Consider the following 8,974-nt stretch of genomic DNA (forward strand, 5'->3'; position numbering starts at 1 on the left):
TAAGAGGAGGCAGTGTGTTGTTCTTCAGAGCCTTGGAAATGATGAACAGATTGTATCCAATTACTACTCTCCTGACAACTCTTTTGGCCAAGAGGCAAACTCTGGACCTACGTACTTTCACCAAAAACTGATAATTGTGGGGTTTTTTAAGATCTTAATCCAACCCTGCCAATGATATAAGTCACCTATTAAGTTACAGGTGATAAAAGAGCCAAGGCTATTTTTGTACTTAAAAGTATTTGAAAGTGTCCAAGTGCCATATACATTTTATTGAATAAATTCTTGAATCACCTGTAATAAAACATGTTAGAATTACAACTTATAATCATTTAGTTTTATGTAGCACTTTTCAGAATATAAAGTATTTTATTTTTGAAGTTCATAGTGACCCTGTGAGGTAGACAGCTCTGTAAAGGTAAGCATCAGCTGTAGTTTGCACAGATGAGAGAACTGAGACTCAGAGAGGTAACAGGACTTGCCCAAAAGCATTCCACGGAAATGCTGGGACCTGAAACCAAGACTTATAACTTCAATCCACTACTGTACTAGTAATGCTTCTCTTTGTCAAGAGTCAGTAAACTATACTTATTGAGCTGTTTATCCCATCCTCTGCTTGTTAGAAAGCAGTGATAATTCTAATTATCTAATACTAATACTAAAAGTAGCTAATACTTTTGGAAGCCTGTCACATAGGCCCTATGATTATCCTCTCTTTACTGATGAGAAAACTCAGGCAAAGATAAGTTAAGTAACTTGCCAAATTTCACACACTTAAGAGGGAAAGTGAAGATTCAGACCTAGGCCAGTTGGTGACTCCGAAACACCCCTTGTTTGATGTAACACGTATAAGGCAGCTAGCTAGAAATAAGGGGCAGTGGGGATTATGCAAGCTCAGGGGTTCATTTGGGGACCCATCCTGCCACCCCAAGGTCATTATGCTAATATTAAATCCCTGAAAGCTTCAAGCAAAGACGGTGCTAGGTTTATGAAGGAAGAGGCATTGTAAGCTATCAAGACTATGCAGCTAAAGAATATTAAATTCAAGCACTGGAGGTCTGAGAACACAGCTGAAGATGGGGGTAGAGTAGAGGAATGGCCCTTCCACCAAGTGTTGATTGGAACACTTGTCTACTTTAGAGCACAATCCTGCTCTAAAATATTCCTACATCTTTTTTTTTCCCAGTGACATAGTTTGAATAAAACATGGTAGTTAGGATGATCATACATCCCAGTTTGCCCAGGTCATTTCTGTTTTATGTCTTTTCTTTCAGACAAACTATTAACAGTACGCCTTTCACTCTCAAAAGCTTCCCAATTTAGGTAATACATTATGCGGTAGAAACTTGTAGTTTCTGAGCTACCAAAGACTTTGACTTAGTGGAAAAACCTATATTTTGTTATAAAATTGACAAGTGTGGTTTCTAGTTACTAGATGTTTTAGTTTGATGAAATTAAGGATGTTATTTCAGTCTCATATCTTTCATTTGCAAAACAGGGACACCAATATAAATCTTGCACAGTTATTATGAGGATTAAGTAATGGAAAATCACTGGCTGCCAGTAGAAGTTTTTTCCCATTATTCACTTCTGGTATCTTATTCATATTTAACACTTAACTGCATACTGACCATTATATCTTCCCATATATGCTGCTTCTCTTCCAAATTAGAGAAGTTCCTCAGTAGATATAATAAGATGTTAAATCATTGAATGTCCCAAGCACTCAATATGTTTCTGTGTACATTCTCTTTGTGTAATAAATGTTTGTTGATAGTGGATTTGTCTATTAATTGATCTTACTGAAATATTTAAAGATCAATAGTATCATGGAATCGATATTGATACCAGAAAGTCATTCATTTAATAGAAGAGAAAACTGACACCCAAAGAAGAACAAATTTTACCCTCTTGGGCATAAGGAAAACAATTTTGACAGTTATAACACTTCTTTCATCTTACTAGGGTATCCCTTAGCAAGCAACTGTAAAAATATTTTACAAGAGTGGGATGCATTGAAGTCTTTTCCCATATATTATCTCTTTTTGATCCTCAACTCAACACTCATTATTTCCATTTTGCACATGAGAAAATAGTACATACCTCGTTAAGGAAGTATAAAGTATAGCATGGCCTTAAAATGAATCAGGCTCTCTGTTAGAGATAAGTTCCTTAAAGAAACATTGCATTGTATCTTAAGGCACTGACATGGTTTAACTACAGAGAAAGCCAGTTCCAAATCAAAGTTTGCATAAATATATATTTGCAGAGAACTTAGTAAGCCGATATGCATAGAATTCTGGGACTTTTGCCTGTGGAGCTGGGAGGGAGAGTAAGACACAGTGGCTAGCTTGAGACAAAATGCCAAAGCCTTACTAGAAGGAGCTGATCTTGCAACTGAGGTCCGCTGAAGAGATAACCAGGCAGCTCCAAGCATAGTGAAATAGTGAAACAAGACTCAATTATGAGTATCTAAGTGATCAGTGTTGAGGAACAGAATCAGGTAGGGAGGACATAGTATGGGGAAATCAAAAGGGAGAGGGGCAGGACTCTTGGAAATCAGGTAAACTGTTGCTGTGATTCTAGGAAATTTCCTCATTGAGCAGAATTCAAGATTGAGCCCCTAGAGGAGATAGGAACTCTGCTTCCCCTATTAGCACTCATTACATTTTATAGTAAGGTCTTGTTAAATACCTATCACCTCAATAGACTGTAAACTCTGTGAAAGTAGGGAAAATCTCACCTTGTTCCTGCTGTAATCCAGTACCTAGCTGACACATTGTAATTATTCAATAAATATTTGTTGCAAAAATGCATGAATTGAAAAGCTACATAGAACAAGAGAATCTTAATTATGGAGACTAAATAGAAAAAAAAAAACACTTTAGCTAGAGACTAACAATTCAGGGAGAGAAAACTCTAACATGGAAATCAAGCTGGGGTCCCAGGGGTCAGCCTGAAATTCTGGTAGTGGTGTGCACTTACCTCCACATACAAAGTCCAAGGTCAACTTGGCAGAAAAAGAGACTCCATGGGACAACTGAAATTCAGACTGAAGTATATGACTTAATCCCAAATCTAACCAGAGAGGAGCAACTGCCATTGACAACCTCTCTTCTTATTAGGGCTGGCTAAGAGAACACAAGGCTGGCTGCCAATGGATCAAGCACTGGAGAGTCACAAAGGCATTTGTCCTTGCATTAGGTCATGTAAAATAGACACTTCTGGCAGACTCTGTAAAGTCTACATATTGGCTTCACTGTTTATTGCAATTTGATGGAAATCTGGGTATTGATTTTTTAAATAAAAGCAAGAAATACTTGGAAAGATTTTGATCATTTCCATTAACTTTATTAGGACTATAACAAATCATCCCACTCAAGATTAGAGCATTTGTGTAGAGAAGACAAGAGTCCTGCATTAAATGTTTTGTCCCATGCTCTGCCTCTCACTAGGCAAGTGTAGTATGTATGTTACCTAAAAGTACTTCTAAAGATGTTTCTGTTTCTAACTTGTTATTTTGTTTTAATGTAAATAATTCTACTTAGAAAAGACCATTTGATTATTTGTTTTGAGGTGAATTAAAGACTTCAGGAAATATCCAAACTATTCAATATTCATTTGGATCTGTTAACAACATTTTCTTCATTTCCCATTTGAACATCTTTGCCTATAAATAGTAAAATGTAGCATTTAAGGATAATTCAGACTCAGCTATGAGTCGCGTTGGGATAAGTGCAGTATGAGGTGAAGCTGAGACATGGTCAGATCAAGACCAATGGTACTAACTCTGGTATACTTAACTCTGCATCCTAGAACTTAGGGAAGGGTATGAAGTGGAGTTTACATGCTCAGAAAGTGGATGAAAGAATGAATGAAAAAATGAAAGAGCGAATGAATTAACTAATCTTGAAGGATATGTATGCTGATTAGCTGCCCAGCAATCCAAAGTAAGGCCCAAAGAGATCAAGACAAATAGGTTACTATTAGCCACGATAACATGGAATCAGGTCAAGCCCACGGCTCACAAGAGTCCCCATACTTTGAGAGTAGCACAGCTCATCCTTGAGGAAAGGCAGGTGCCAGCAACAACAGCTAGGTTAAAGGTTAAGACTAATTTTATCATGGAACTGCAATAGTTGAACAGGAAGACAAGACATAGCCACTTAGAACAAAGAGGTACACCTAAGAGGTAAAGCTGAAGGCTGTATCCCTGTGACATTCAGAGGTTCAAGGTTCATCAGAGGTGAAACAGATAACTGACAAGAAATTTAATTCAATATCCATTAATTCAGAAGGATTGGAGGCTGTCGATATCTTCTTTCTGTCTTGATGAGAATTGGTTAGAGACTTAGAGTGTAGTTAATTTAAGCCACGAGTAAAATGCTTCAGCATCTCATGACAGAGCAGGAATGAGTAAAGTAGGAGGTGATACCAGAAAATTCCTGCTAAGAGCAAAATTTTCTTAGTTATCATCCAGAATGAATAAATTTCACCCAGAGTAAAGGGGAGACGGTAAAGAAGGTGGCAAGGTGGAAGGATCTATGCAACTTCTTGAAATCCCTGTAACTATTTGTGAACTAGGTTCCATTTCTCCTAGTTTTACAGACAAGGAATCTGAAGTTCATGTAATTTAAAGAGCTTATCTGAAATTATAATACAGAAAGTGATAGAGCTAGGAGTCAAATCTAGATCTTTTCCAAGATCATTATACCTTCAGCCATCTTAAAACTCAGAGGAACTAAGTCTGTGACCTGTAAAAGAGACAAAAGACTCAGATCTTCTCTTCTGGAGTGAACTTTCTTAATCCTATTAGCTAGTAAGAATTATGGTCATTTTCAGGTACTTACTCCCAGGTTCTGACTCAGACCATCACAATATTAACCAGTCTTCAAATGTTTATGGGGCTAGGTTCTGAGTGAGACATAAAAAATTGTAACTCCTACATCTTGACCTCATAGAATTTACAATCTAATTGACAACAGGAGATAAAAATGGTTAGATAACAATGTGCTAGGTCACAATACTAGTATAGAACTGTCATGAAACAGGACAGAAGCACTATGTGAGGGGTCAACATATGAGGTAAGAATAGTTAGAACTGCTTTAAATAGAAGAAATGGGATTTTACTTTTGCCTAAAGCATCGGTGGGATTAGGAAGAGAGCTGATGGGAAAGGCCTTCCTATAACAGAGAAGAGCAAGTATCTGCTCAGGATAAACATGACATGAGCCTCTTACCCCTGGATCTCCTTAAAGCTGCTCCTATACCTTAGCTGCATTCAACGTTCTTTCTCCACATACATAGATTTCTACTCCCCACTCCAGCAACTAAACCAAGAGTAATCCCCAAGTTGCCAAAGATAAATGTATAAGAAAGTATAATCCATGGAAAATATTGGATATTTTGGAAGCCACGGGGTTTGATACACATAGAAGACCATCCACTTGTGATTCTCTTTGCTCTTTTACTTCTAGTGTGCAAATAGAGATATTACGGTCAGCAAAAAAGGAAATTAAGGTTCCTTTTCTTAAATCAAATTGACCATTAGCATTGTGATATGTTTTAAATGGAGATAAGTGGCATTTGCTTCTTTAACCATATGTTATATCACACAGAATGTCTTTAGTATCAAGAGTTAGCTCCAACACTGCATCATGTAGGATTTATAAACACAAGGGTTAAAGTATTAGAAACTATCTTTAAGCAACTTGGAAAGTGAACAGCCAATGAAACATTCTTTGGATGAGGTAATGCTGTTTGCTTGCGCTTCACTGGTTGAGTCTAAAATTCCTGTTTCCAGGAGTTGAAGGATAAGTTCCTCTGCAACCAGAAAGAACTGGATACTCTCCAATTGCTTATATAAGATATTTTATGATCACTCAATAAAAGCAAGTCCCTCCTCAACTTGCCAATAGCTTCCTCTGAATTATTTCCCAACAACACTTGTACATAAACTCAACTGTAGGGATTTTTGCTGGGTCCAAAAGAAAACCTACATAAGATATTAAGAAATGCAGTTAAATGCTCAGTGATTATATTTGTGTGCTATGGTGTAAAGAATACTGCAACCTTCCTCTCACCTTTGCAACTTTGTGCTGCTACTTACTACATCTAGAATGTAGTTTCTTCTATTCTTTTCTTTTTTGGGGAAGGGAACTTTGGATTTCTTAGCTCACAATGGTAATAACTGTGCTAGTCCAGCCTACTTCATAGTTTCTGCATGCAAGGACATCTAATTAAATACTGTATGTGCAAGAGTTCTAAAAGACATAAATGTCTACCTCAACTTCCAGACTTGCCTATCATTTTAAGGAAGACAGTATTGATGATTTCTCATTTTTGAGGCAAAATTACCACCCTTTATAAGCAAGCACAGAAAACCTCTTGGCTAGAAGTGGTACTTTCATATGTTGAAGAATCCCTGGAGCTGAGAAAGCTTTCTGCGTTTTAATGCTAGAGAGAAAGATGCAGGCTTTCTTTGGACAGAGTTCTATCCAAGCTGCTTTGAGTCTTAATTATCTAATCAGAAACCACTTTTACCTTTGTGAAATACAGAAATGTTGTCTGGGACACTGGGACACTTAACTTGCATCTTCAAACCCACTAGGGTTCGAGGCAAGTAGCTCACCTTCATGTGACAATGTCTAACCATCTAGGTGCACGACCCACTGCATAGGTACATCTACAGCTTTAAGTCTCTTGCTATCTTGGCAAGAAAAAATGCAACAGATTCCTTTTCGAAGAGACAGTGCTGGTTATAGATTTTTAACACATTCAAAAGCAAACTCCTGATATCCTTACTACCCAACTCCCACCTTCCAAAATCACCACTCCTCCTATCTTAGTAAGTGGTAATCTTAGTCCTCATGTTGTTAAGACAAAACACCATGGAAGCATTCTTCTTTCCTTTTTTTTCCCCTTCATCCAACTGTGAATCTATCAGCAAATCCTGCAGGCCTATCTTCAAAATACATCCACAATCCAGCCCAGTGTTTGACTACACTGCTGATCAAAATTGCTGTCATTTTTCCTCTGGATTATTGCAGTCACCTCCTAACTATTTTCTTTGCTTATGGCTTTGTCCTCATAAAGTCTATTGTTCACACAACTATTTGAGTGATTGTTTTTAAAAAGAAGACAGCTATGTCACTCCTCCCCTCCAAACCCTCCAATGGTCCCACCTTACTCAAAAATAAAAGGCAGAGGCTTTACAATGATCTGGCCCTATCACCTCCTGTCTGCCTCCTCTCTCTTATCACTGACCCCTTCAGCTCCCTGAATAATTCAACCCTTCCACCTCACCTTTGCACAGGGTGTTTGCACAGGGTTTGTACGGGATGATCCCTCTCTCTCTGTCTCTCTCTCTCTCTCTCTCTCTCCAGATTTTTCCTCTATTCCTTTTCAGAGGCCTTTTTCAGAACACTCCATATAAAATAACATCCTCTCCATAAACCCTATCTTTTTTACATTGCTATATTTTTCTCCACGTTTCTTATCACCATCTGGTAGACTTCATATTTTCTTGTTTATTGCCATTCTTTTGCACTACAAAATAAACTCCATGAGGACAAGAGCTTGGTCTGGATTTTTCTCCCATATTCAGCCTCTAGCAGTAGGTGTTCAAAGTACTCGGCAAAGGTACTGTTTAATATGTGATTTGAGGTAGGCATGAAATACTTTAATATTTAAGAAATACTGAAGTGCAACTATGAAGTACTAAGATATTTCCTAAAAATATTGCAATTTATATGTTCCTGGAAGAGACTTTCAGCATTTAATCAGTGTCAATACCATTGCAATAGTGTACAGCTGCTTAAGGATATTATATTGATTTGGGAAATATGGAAAAGTAGCATACAATGAATGCTTAGAATTCCTCAGACCCTGGGTGATTTTCTTTTGTTAGCATTTTTATCCCGTTTAGAGAATCTCAGTGGGCAATAATTATTTAGATGCACATATTCTTTTGCATTCTTTATAAAACCAGTCTTTCATATGTTTAAGTGTGAACATATGTGCTGAGATATTAAAAATATAGAGAGACAAATTCTGACATACAAGTAAGTTACTCTCTAGACAAGAATTAACCATCAGAATTAACCATCATGTAGGTTGGAAAGAACATATTTAATCAGTTCTGTAGACTTTAAAAAAGGGTCTGGAAGAATCAGCATACCTCTCAGAGATCCTCATTTATGTGCAGAGCATAGCAATCTCATAGGGAACAACATGGCATATGTTAAAGAAAAATGTATTCTGACCCTAGTTAAAATGTTAAGGAAGATTTTATTCAGGACTATTGCAATAGGTTTCAAGACTATCCCAATAGAGGAAATAGATAAGGCTCAATCCTGAATACAAAAAGACAGCCGGGGATTTATAGCTAAAGAGCAGACCTAGGGGTCAGTGGGTAGAAAATTGCTAAGAGAAGACATAAAGGGTAGGGAGATTTTTGCTAAACTTACTTCGCAGGATTCTTGCTAAAACTGAACTAGGCAGATCAAAGTCAGGACCCAAGGACGATGCCTAGTCACAAAAAGAGCCCAGAGGAGCCTGACTAGAGTTTGGGGAAAGAGTCTTTGTCACATAAAAGGTCTTCTCAAGAGCCCATTTGAAGTCCCTCTGCCTCCAAATATCAATAATTAAATAAGAATCATCCATTGTTTAATTCAACAATATTCATCCACTGAGCTTGCTATAGGCACTGTGCTAAATAAGGAGGGAATAAATTTGAATATGATGCAATCCTGACCTGGGAGCTGCCACTCTAGTGGGGAAATCAAGGTGTTAAGTTAATAATTACAATGTAATAGAACACATGCTTTATTAAAGGGGTAAAACATTCCTGCTATGGAAACACAGGGGTGGGAAGGGAATTAATGCTAAGTAACAGAGAAAAGAACATGGATCAAGAAAGTCTTCTCAGAAGAAGATTCTTTTGGATTAGATCCAGAAGGAAGTGGAGGCACTGACC

This window comes from Phocoena sinus, chromosome 6 (assembly GCF_008692025.1).
Source record: "Phocoena sinus isolate mPhoSin1 chromosome 6, mPhoSin1.pri, whole genome shotgun sequence".
NCBI lineage: Eukaryota > Metazoa > Chordata > Mammalia > Artiodactyla > Phocoenidae > Phocoena > Phocoena sinus.